At 35.3% G+C, this 12,296-nt stretch overlaps 1 protein-coding gene across 6 annotated transcripts in view; it reads right to left on the bottom strand.

Moving 5' to 3' along the window:
* The window catches only part of LOC136846465 (cyclic nucleotide-gated channel alpha-3), a 995,562-nt gene that overhangs the window by 223,749 nt on the left and 759,517 nt on the right, over positions 1 to 12,296 (bottom strand). The window lies entirely within an intron of this gene.

Below are 12,296 nucleotides of genomic sequence, written 5' to 3' on the forward strand. Positions count from 1 at the left end.
AGCAGGAGTGGAACACTAAAATATTAGATTAAGCCTAACGACACATTACGCCGTGTTGAGTTTTTTATTTATGGTATGTAATTGGGCTGATTTTTTCCCTTAATAGGGCTCTCTCTCTCTCTCTCTCTCTCTCTCTCTCTCTCTCTCTCTCTCTCTCTCTCTCTCTCTCTCTCTCTCTCTCTCATATACACTATATATTTTAAGACATGTGAGTTTTGTACTAAACACGACGCAAGTTATCCTTATTAATTAAATGACATCCACAATGATCACAGAAAGATGAGAAATTCTAAGCAAAGAAAGTTTAGAAAGGTTGACCAGTTACCACAAAAGCGCAAATTTCAGTCCTCAAGAAAATAATTCCGCTGAGGAGCTCTGTGCCTCTTTCCCTAAAGTTTTGCAAAGCCTTCTTGTAACACGTGGAAATTACCAACCTCGCTTATTTGTTTGTTTATGAATAATAATAATAATAATAATAATAATAATAATAATAATAATAATAATAATAATAATAATAATAATAAAACGACCCTAAAATCCCTGGCTTTGGCAGAATAAGATGCCGTTACGTCAAAATGAAGAACAACGTAGCTAGGAGAAATGTACAGCAAACTACTTATAAAAAAACTAGGCAAAATTAACAAAATTGTTAATAAATTCGTAAAAATCTAATAGTGTAAATGCATAAACGGTAGAGGGAATTAATGTTAGACAGGTATATCTTCCCCGCATATCGAGCAGGCCATCAATACTTCCAGGCCTGTCTGTCTGTCTGTCTGTCTGTCTGTCTGTCTCTCATTTTGTTGTTTGTTTCTTTCATACGACAGAGCTGAAGCTATTAAGTAAGCGTGCAGATCAAGAAATCTAAGCACTAAAACTACGATTGGCCGATGTGCATGCACTAATATATAAAACTAACGTAATTGAATTGGCAGATATCAGAATCGGTGATAACTGAACGAGCATATTAAAGCGAGATTCCTAAAGTATTTAAGGCGAAAGGGATGTTAACAAAATTGAAAGCTTTAAAGGAATTAGATCAGCAATAACATCCCTACGCGAACGTGTACAAATATTGTGTTCACGTGAATGGACAGACAAGAAAAATAAAAAAACCTGATAAAATCTATATAGCCACATCTATCTGTCCTAAAAAGTTGGGAGAGAGAGAGAGAGAGAGAGAGAGAGAGAGAGAGAGAGAGAGAGAGAGAGAGAGAGAGCCATACCCATTTGTACCTTATTTTCTAATTCATGTAATGAGTGTTTCGACATTCATGAAGGAATTAATATTTATTGATATTTTGTTCCTTGTGCAATACTGATGCTTCTATGAGGATGTGAAGATACATTAAGACGCAAAAGCGAAAATATATTTTCTTCAGCATATTTGGTGTCTGTGTTTAGAGAAAACTATGTTTTTAACTGAAGATAAGATATATTATTGACCCAAAAGGTGTTTCGGTTATGAGGTAATAAAATATATTTCTACTGGAAAAATGTATCTCTAAGAGAAAAAACGTCAATGAAAATAAAATGTTGATATTCTCACAAGGAATAAAAATTACCTGGTAGATTTTACGCGCTTTGCATCAATCTTTGCCAGAAGCGGGAAGGTTACAAACTGAGCATCCAGCACAATACTATTCTTGCTTTTGAGAGAGTCAAGAGTTGACCATTTGATTTATTGATAATGCTGAATTCTTTCCATGCGAAAGCGTTTAAGTGTGCTTCGCAGGTACACAGCCGATGTTGGGAACTGTTTGCTCGCTTCAGCGAGGCTTCATGAAATAATAATGTCTGAGCTGGCAGAGAGAGAGAGAGAGAGAGAGAGAGAGAGAGAGAGAGAGAGAGAGAGAGAGAGAGAGAGAGAGAGTTAGTTAATTATGGATAAGAGAGCTATTTATGGCTGTTATTTCGCAAAGATAATCGCGAGTGTGTGTGTGTTTGCTTTAGTGGAGGCTAATGTTTCATAATATTATGTTTCAAAACACCTCTGGTCGATGCGAAAAAGAACCTCATTAATTTCAGTTTGGGATTTATGCAAGCAAAATAGTCGTAAATACCTTGGAAGAGGGCATTATGAAAAAAAGTTGCTCAATTTATAGGAAGTTATTCAGAGGTTTATATAATTCTTATTTTATTTTTTCCACAACAGTCTTATCATATGAAAACAGTGGTGCCCAAGCACTGGGGAGTGTACAGTAGGTCTGAACAATGCTCACAGGTAGTTTTTTAATCCTCCTCTTGAATTAAAAAAAAAAAAAAACCTACGCTCAGCGAGAACTGGTGGAGGGTAGGTGCATGGGATAATATTTTTCAAGTTGTTTCAACAAAGGTTCTAAAGAGAACTGTGATATGCATACAGTACGTGAGAAGAGAGACAAGAGGAGAGAGAGAAAAGGAGAAGAGAGAAGAGGGTACTGGTTACAAAACACACTTCTCTTTTCAAAACGAATGGAAGAGGTTCAGCAACAAACTGGTTCCTTTTCAGTGGAGTCAAAACACAAGGACTCGGAGCAGCGCATTCACGGACGGGAAAAATCAGGAGAAAAATCAAACTTTCTACCAGAGAAATTTCCCCTTCTTGGGCCAGACAAAATACATGGGATCGTGATGGCGTTTTTTTTTTTTTTTTTTTTCAAGATCATTTGTCATGCAAAGGTTCGTGTCCGTCTGTGCTTTTAGTTCAGAGAGAAGTTACGAGAAAGCCGTTTAGGAGAGAAATGTCTGGGAAAGCGGGCTTCGAAGAGAGCGATGTCTGGAAAGTTCTACTCTTCAGTCTCGCCCTTTGGGAGTCAAGTCAGTGAAGTACTGATGTTAGCTGTTGTTTTACGTGTAGCCACTCAGTGGTGTGAGTTGGGGACTGATGCAAGAGTCTTTGGTCTTTTCAGTTAAGATTCACGAACGGAAACCAAGCTTTTTAAATGAGATTCAGCGCACAATCTCTGAGACTGTTTTTCTGCTAAAAGTTTTATTTTGCGCAAAACTTTTACTTACCTTTTATAATAAATCATGTTAGATGTACAATTTTTCATAGTTTTAAGTATTATGTTCTTGATAACACCTAATATCAAATGAGCTTTTAAAAAATTGTCAAACTTTTCCTCTTGTGTGAGTGTGTGTGGAAGAACCTGACAATGAAACCCTGATTTATTCAAATGAGGTTCCTTGCTAAACTTCTTTCTTGCTGAACTTCTTTCTGCTTGTTAATGGCGACGACGCTAAAACTGTTGATGCACTTTTGAATTCAGGAGAAGCCTGTGTATAAGATTGTTTTCTTACTAATAGAAAATTGTAGTTTTAATATTATTTAAAATTTCAAGGAAAAAAATTATCAGATGTAAATGTGTCAACGTGTTTAAGTCATTGTAGCTGTCCAAAAGTTGAGTTGCTATTCATAGCCACGGGTAAAATATATCTTATTTAAAGAAGTCGTGTGAAGGTGCGGAAAAATGTTTTCGAATGATTTTGCATTCCATGCTTGCCTTAAAAATAGAATTAAACAAAACTAGTGTAATTAGTAACGAGAGTAAGGAAGGTTAAATCAGTTTATATTTGACAATATTTTTCCATTTCTAGTCAAAGTTTCTTGTAAAACCTTGCTGCGTAATTGCTGTTCTACGTTTCGAGCAAAACATCTTTTTAGAGTGTCAGAATGAGAGTGAATAGAAGCTTTTAGCTTTTCACTTTGTCAAAAGCTAAAAACTCGGATTCCTATGGCCGCTGGTTATTTCCTGAGGAGGATGAAAATCTCACCTGGTTTCAAACAAAATACTAATTTCGAGTATCCTCTATAAGGTTTTTTATGTACACCAAATTCCACTTGGTTCTATTGCAGTTAGTATGATAAAAACGAAACCTTACTTTAAAGAGAGTTCAGCTGTTATCATGAAAACGCAGCAGTACTCCTATGTATAGTGGCCGCCAGTATTTTGGTATTTAAACTCGTGCCTGTTATTTGGTAAAAAAAAAAAAAAAAATGTGCGTATGTACTGGTGGATGGCTGATATGACCCGCTTTGCTAATTTCAGTCGATGACTCATGCAAAAACTCTAATGCACTCGATGTGGGTTTACGGTGATCATCGAAAAGCATTTCGAGATTTTCATCCCAGCATATAAAAAAGTAAAAATAGCTTACGTTCACGGGAACTGGGTGCTGGAAATATTTGGCATTTTTTGCTGCACCGAAATTTCCCGTAATGTTAATAATAGTTTTGGTTGGGTAATGCATCTTTAAATGTGTGAGCATGCATGCACGTATGCATAAGCAAATTGACAATCACTGAAAAATCATTATGTATACAACAGAGACACATGCAGTCAAACACACACCCTGAATCTTATTTTTTTATATACGTATGTGTGACTGAATCATGAAAATTGAGTAAAACTGGCAGAACTTCCAATAAGTGCTGAAAAGGAAAGATGGAGCTGTGGAATACGATTATCTTTCATGAGCTGATGAAATGAAGCTGAGAAAAACATTCCCCCGGGGATACCACTAAAGACAAACATAGGCAGACGGACTACAGACTACTGCAACAGAAACACACCAGTCATATTCTTGCAACGAGACAGAAGAGAGGAATGAAGTCATTCGTAGGAACTTCAGCTTATATCAGTTCTGAACGTTTCTGAGAAATGACCCATTAAAGTTGACCACGTTTTAAGAAATGTGCACAGACCATCAGAGCCTAATGTATTTCAGGTATCTTTATTGAACACTAAAAAGAGTTCTAAAGAAAGAGCAGTAAAATCTACAGTTGGAGATGACTTAGTCGTCGCCCTCTTAGGTAAAGTCTGTTTAAGGGTGGGTTTCTAAGAAGATGGATCAATACCAGTGTTTGGGGTGAGGGGATAAAGCAAAGTTAAACCACAGGGCAAGTTCATCTACAAACTCCTTGAGAAACTACTGCAGTAGGATGCACCCAACGTCAAGAGACTTGGGTACTCTACAGACTCTCCACAATGAAACAATGAAAGGTGTTGGGTTGGAAGGCGATGCATAACGAGTATTCTACAGCAGAACTATGTAAAGGTGAAACTGATGGAAAAAAATAATTAAATGGAGTGTCTTTTCGGAAAAGGAGAGTTTAAAATAACGAGTGCAAACAGTACAGGAAAAGCCAGTTTTGCAAAAATATGACTAATCCAAAAAGGGATGTAAGGGGTAGAATCAAACCAAACTTAACATTTTTTGGTCACGAATGACTGTCATGCAAAGTGTCTTCCACCCTGAGTAACATGTGGGCACAGTAGAGCCAAGGGGACAGTGATATGGGTTTTCGTTCATGAGGGAATATGCCCTCGTACCTTCAGCCAACATTTCAGTCTGTGGATATACACGAGTTTGGGATGATGGACAGACAGCAAGCAACTAGTTAAAATAATGGTCATGTATACGAACATCTAAATACAGATCAATCCTCTAAAGCAACAATTTACATTACACTTAATAGCAAGTTATTAGAGTGCAAACTGCTCCACCACGTCACAATCATTCAACTAATTTAACCCGGTAAAAGATGCCCTGCAACTCTCCCATTAATAGCAAATGAAAATGCGAGTTAACCACCTCCCCCACTTTTTTCCCTCCTCGTTAAACAAACTTGTTTACACTGAAACTGGTGGCGGTTGGGTCGTTAACCTTTCGGAGAAAGCTGAAAAAATGTCCTCTTTTCCAATGCCTTTCCGAATTGAAAGAGACTTTTATCCTAGCTGCATAAATTAACATTGGGTCTGAGCCCCTTCGCATCTCCTTAACAAGCATCTTTATTAGGACTTTGTATAACTAGACAATTACAAAAGTACGCATTTACATATCACACACGCATACACGAGAGGAGCAAAAAGAAACCAATGGTGTATTAGACCCCAGCAGCGGGGTCAATAAAATATCAATGGAAATTAATATTATTTAAATAAAATACAAAAAAATTACTTGATCGCAACACAAAAGTGTTAATGAAATGCAGTTCGCAAGTGACGAGGAGCCCTCCTTTTGTGCGAGTTACAGTGATTTAGGGAATACCATTTACAGCATTGCTTGGAAAAACTTTGCTGTGAGAAACGGTAGACTCAATTCCACATTATTAGTGATATCGGACACTTACACAAGTAATAAAACTTATGGAAAAGGCACAGAAATACCTACTTCAAAACTATCAAAAACGTAAACACAACCAACCAAGCAAATATAATTAACAGCCATAAGTAATCTACACACACACACACTATATATATATATATATATATATATATATATATATATATATATATATGTGTATATATATATAAATGCTTAATACTGTTAATACTGTAAAAAGCTGTCAACTTTAAAATGGTATTTTTCGGATATGTACAACTCTCAAAATTCATAACCCAGTTTCGATATGAGAAACGCTATCACGCTTTCATATATCTGCCGAAACACGAGAAACACTACATGAACGCTCGCAATATGTCTGCATCAGTGCAAGATGAATGGTGAGTCTTGCTTTAGCGTTCGTTCAGACAGAAAACCCGTTCAATCCCGGCAGGTTTAACAGGGAATTTCGGCACCGATTCATTGAGGCAACATCGAAAGAGATGATGTAAATGGAGTCGCAGGGGTAAGAGGGAAGAAAAAGTGAGGATGCTTTCGTATTTAATATAAATAAATATATAGACTCACATGCACACACAAACACGTGAGTGTGTGTGTAAGTAAAAACTCAAAGTGTTTCTCATATCCAAACAACATTAAGCAAAAAAACCAGTCGCCCTCATATCAAAACAGAAATAGTAAGATCTTCGATAACATTTTTCATACCGCAACAAGATGCGTATTCGAATATTCTAACGGTAAGCAGCTTTCCCATATCCTTACATATATCACTATTCTAATGTATTCTACCCGTTAGTAGCTTTTCCAATATCCTAACTTATTCCAATAATCTAACGCTCGCTTATTCTAATATATGCTAATATTCTGATGTTACAAACCCTTCCCGTACCTACATATATATGCCTCATCTCTCTCAAAGTAAACTCAGCCAGGAGAAAAACGAAAAACCAACAAAAACACAAAATAAAAGTTTAATTCAAATTCAAACTAGTTTGAAACTCATCACTATTTAAATGGTATAAGGCAGATGTGAAATTTAATACTCGGTATAAAACGCTCTCTCTCCACGCTTAGCCGGATGTGACATGGCAAAGGCAAAAGATCAATATACTGTACATTACAGTAAGGTGATGTAAAGTAAGTGAGGGCATATTAAATTTTGTGATTGAGCGCTGAAGGTGGCACACAGCCACTGAGAACTTACCGTACGGTACTGTACCTGTCAACGGGTATGAAATAAGCGTATAACGACTCCCGCATAAGGGTAGTGAAAACTAGTTGAATTATAGTGCCCTGACATAATTATGTAATTACTACTTGCCTATAACACTGATGACAAATTTTTTAGGGGAATTCTAATCTACATTAACGCGAATACTAATGCACGTAACATGGACTTTATTTTTTCTGAAATTTAATATATTTATCGAGGCTTGTCGTCAATGGCGCTTGTTTGGTTCAATCTCTTTCGTCGTTTTCTCTTTATGTTTCATTTTATCATCTTTTTTCTTTGTTTTTTTGTTTTGTTTTGGTATTTTACCAATTTTGAGCCTTTGTCTCCCAACTAGTGAGCTTTCATCTTTGTCTTTGGACTATCGTTGAGTAGCAGTAAACTATAAATCAAAGTCTACAGGCATTCATAAATATTATGGTATCGTATACGTACAATTAATTATGCAGAGTTATGCACTTAATATAATGACGCTTGAAACGATCTTGTTCTCTCTTTCTTCCACCATATATGGAACACATAAAAGTAGTTGCTTTAGCACATGTTTCCTACACATATGAACGACAGAATTTATTTTTGCTTCAATTTTATGATCAGATTTCATCAGTCCTATTCCGTAGGACTTTGGCGTGACTACAGAAGTCGCGGCAATTACAATTTTATACAGAAATGGAAATTAGAAGCGTAACAAACTATCATAGTATTTTTCCCTTCATAACAGAGCAACATTCTAAGTACAATATTTTTACGTATAATGATAAAAATCTGGTGAACTGTAAACATTAACTTAATCTGCAAGGTGTGGGAAGTAATGTCTTCTGTTTTTTTTTTTTTTACAACGTAAAGAAGAAGCAAACCAGTATTGAGTAAATCAGAGCAAGAACGGCTATTCAAGCCACCCCAACCGCAAAGGAGCTCAGAAAGGGGAAGAAAAATGCTGATAGGAGTGGTGTAAGCCTAACGGCAAATACCATTAAACTAGCCATTGTTCCGGTAGGAATACTGTACATTCCAGCTCATAACTTACCTGCCGACTAATAAAGTGTCCGACTAACCTGAGGATAAAAGAGGGCCCTCCTGCTGGAGGCTGCGACGGTGCAACAAGCCAGGTCACCCTCTAACACTCCAACTTTCTCTATTTGGCTCGTAATTCACTTTAAAATCCACAAATAGCAATGTTCTTTGTATTTCGAGGATATAATCAATTATCTTGTTTCCAAAGCAATCACATAAACATAACGATCGTTAGGGAACGTAACAGTTCCATCCACGGCCACTAAAGCATATAATTCCTACACAGAACCCTTGCGCATTTGTATTAAACCAAGCAATTGTTCCTAATAAGCACCGATAAATTGGAAAAGGTTAAAAATGGCACACTTAGGTACCGAGGCGCTATCAAGGGATAGTTAAGAGGAAAAGCACAGACAGCAACGGTCTTTGAAAAATATGTTGGAGGTGTCTCATCAGACTTCTGTCGAATAGAACATTGTCCTTCAAAAATAAAAGAAAATAAAGAAAAAATAATGGATTTAACAAAACCTTAAACATTTGACTCAAAATTTACTCAAATTATTTCCCTTGAAAGTCTGACAGTGTGCTGTGAAAGAATCCATTACAGAGAAATAATTAAGATCTGGCCAACTTACTTCTAACTTGAAATTTTAATGGTACAAATATTAAAATGAATTGGTATATAAAAATATATAAATATATAAACATACGTACATACATACATACATAAAGTTGAGTGCGCATTGTAATATCCCTTTGCTCTATGTTCATGGCTTGTATGATCATAGCAAAGCGATATGTACGCGGCCATTCATTATTATTTTTCCAAGGACTGTGCATCTTGAACAGTCTCGTGACTTTAAAGAAGCTCTACATAACATTAAAATTTTGTGGCATCAGACATCTGAATAACATGCCACATAAATAAGTCTAGAAAATACAGTCTCGTCTCCAGATAATGTTTAGTGGATATAAAACCTTATTGGCGCAATTTAGAGCCCGTGAATCACTTCGCATCTGAAGCATTTTCAGAGCAAAGTGTTGGTATGGCATAAAGCGCATTAACAACGCTTACAAAGCAATGACATAGCAAACTAAAGCTCTCGAACAATGGGCAACGAAGCTCATTATACCGGATTTTTCAAATTACACATAACAGACGTATAATGACAACTGTTGCGTTCCATGCGTTATAAAGAGACATATGGCGACAGTAAAATTATTTATCAGATCGAGAAATGAAGAAACATGAAGAAACATTGAGATACGAACATCTTGTACCGACACGAAGCTAAATTTTAGATTTACATGAAGGATGGACAGAAGTTTCCACCAGAAAGAGCAGTATATTCCAGCATTACAGTATGTCATGAAGCAACGTGAACTGTACACCTGAAAACACTATATCAGCGATTTGTTACTAGAGGTACATTCTAATTGAAAGAGAGACTTTGCTGAAATTAGAAAACTGGAAAACTCACATTACATTTGTATAGATATACACATATACATATATATATATATATGTGTGTGTGTGTATATATATGTATATATCCTGTACCTGTGCCGTCATTAAGGTAAAATTGGAAAAAGTATTTGCAAATGCATCGCACTTACACCAAGTATATGTGAATTACTTGTTCAGTTTCAGGTCTTTGAAATGTATCCTTGCCTTGATCCTAAGCAATAAATGGAAACAATTGACTTAAATGCATTTAAATATTTTTATGCCAAAACACACTTGTTCATATATATATACAGATATATACTGTATATATATACAAATATATGTATTGTTAAATATATATATATATATAAATATATATATATATATATATATATATATATATATATATATATATATATATATATATATATATATATATATATATATATATATGTATATATTTATATATATATATATATATATATATATATATATATATATATATATATATATATATGTATGTATGTATGTATATATATATGCATATTTGCTAAAAATATTTAACTTTTTCAAGTCAATTTCCACATATTGCTTAGGATCAAGGTAAGGATACATTCGCAAAGACCTGAAACTGAACAAGTAATTCACATATTATACTTGGTGTAAGTGCGATGCATTTGTTTTTAATTTTATCTTAATTTTATCTTAATGATATATATATATATATATATATATATATATATATATATATATATATATATATATATATATATATATATATATATATATATATATATAGACATCAAACGGGAAGGCAGACAGGAATACTCTTGAATAGTCATTTGATTACATGTTTATTCCCAACGTTTCATGATCCATGATTACATCATCAGGGGTTAAGGAATTTAAACAACAAAAAGCATTGACAATAAAAATTACAGAAAAAAATATACAAAGGCAAAGTCAGAACATAAAAAACGACAATCGACTTAAGAGGGATATTTTTACACAAAGGACACCGAGGAACAGGCAAAACACTGAGAAATTAATTAAAACAAATAGAACATAAAAAAGACAAATAAAAAATTATATTTAAAATATTTATATTTTGAAACACAAAAATTTAAAATCACATTAAGAAAACAAATAAACAAATAAATAAAAGTGACTACGGGTATGGAGCCAACCTGTTAGTACGACACAAATACAGAAAATGAGTTTATGAGGTCTTCGAAAGGGAAACAAATCAACAAAAACATTATTACGACAGGTATAAAAGAACAGCCGAAGTCTGAGTGTTCAATTTCGGAACAAGCTGTTTTATCATCAGAGACTGAAGTATTGGTAGTTCCAGATGGCTATACGTTCGTCCAATTATGCAAAAATCTTTGTTTTCAATGGGAGTTTTACAAAATTTCGCATGACTTCTGATGTTGGAGCGTTCGGGGTTGGAGATTTTTACCCCCGTACGAAAACTTACCCCCGTATGTGAATCTACGCGTACTTTCAGAAGTCTTCGAGTGGATCCCACATAAATCCCCGAGTTACACTTGGGGCGAGATTACTTATACACCACTCCGGAGGACATCGTAGCACAAAGCTGATCCTTAACACACACATGTTAAATATATATGGAGGTATTTGTAACATACGAACGCTTGCTGTGTTCAGTGATTTTGCAGGTGCCTTGAGTGTTTATTCTGCGCCTAGCGTACAGTCACTTTTGGGTTTCAGCTGTGTCATCTTTCCAGAGGTGCTTGGAAACCACGGAGATTCTGTCCACATGGGAATGGAAATTCAGCAATTGATCAATCGCTGACCCGAACATTTTTTGGAGGGCGCCCAGATACAGCGTCACGTGTCAAAGATGGAAATTTCCATCACTACAGCATGGAATCTTTTGGTCTGGTTATCATCGAATATTGGGGTGTGTTTACAGAAATGTAAATTCGTTCGTGCGTTACGAAATCGTTAAGCTAAAGGGGCTTGTGATATATCACTTACTCCTTGGTGATAACCCAAACTAAGAGGTTGTGTTGGACACACTGGAAACTGATATTCCCACTTGCTTAAGAGTAAGTAGAGACTTAGAAAAATTACTAAAATTTATGAAACTGATTATTTAGTGATTGTACTTTTTGCCATTATTTAACATTTATTTCATGTGTTTTGGTGTGTTTATAAACTGGATTTTAAAAGAGATGGTTCCGTTCTTTGCCAGGAATGTTTCAATGGGACCATGATTAATTGGGGAGGATATGCTCCTGAATAAGCGAGCATTTAAAATGGCCGATGTGGGAAGTGGACGTTTTTTATTGGAACCACTGACAGGAAAGACTTTGAAGGTTATGTGTAACGGACTTAACTGAAATGGGGGTTGGTTTAGAGACTTGGTGGGGGACAGGAAATAATCTTCACGTATCATATTTGACATACAATTATTTACTTTGCTTCAGGGTAATGCTTAATGGATTTAATATCCATCTTCTATAATTT

The sequence above is a fragment of the Macrobrachium rosenbergii genome, chromosome 15 (genome assembly GCF_040412425.1).
Source record: "Macrobrachium rosenbergii isolate ZJJX-2024 chromosome 15, ASM4041242v1, whole genome shotgun sequence".
Lineage (NCBI taxonomy): Eukaryota > Metazoa > Arthropoda > Malacostraca > Decapoda > Palaemonidae > Macrobrachium > Macrobrachium rosenbergii.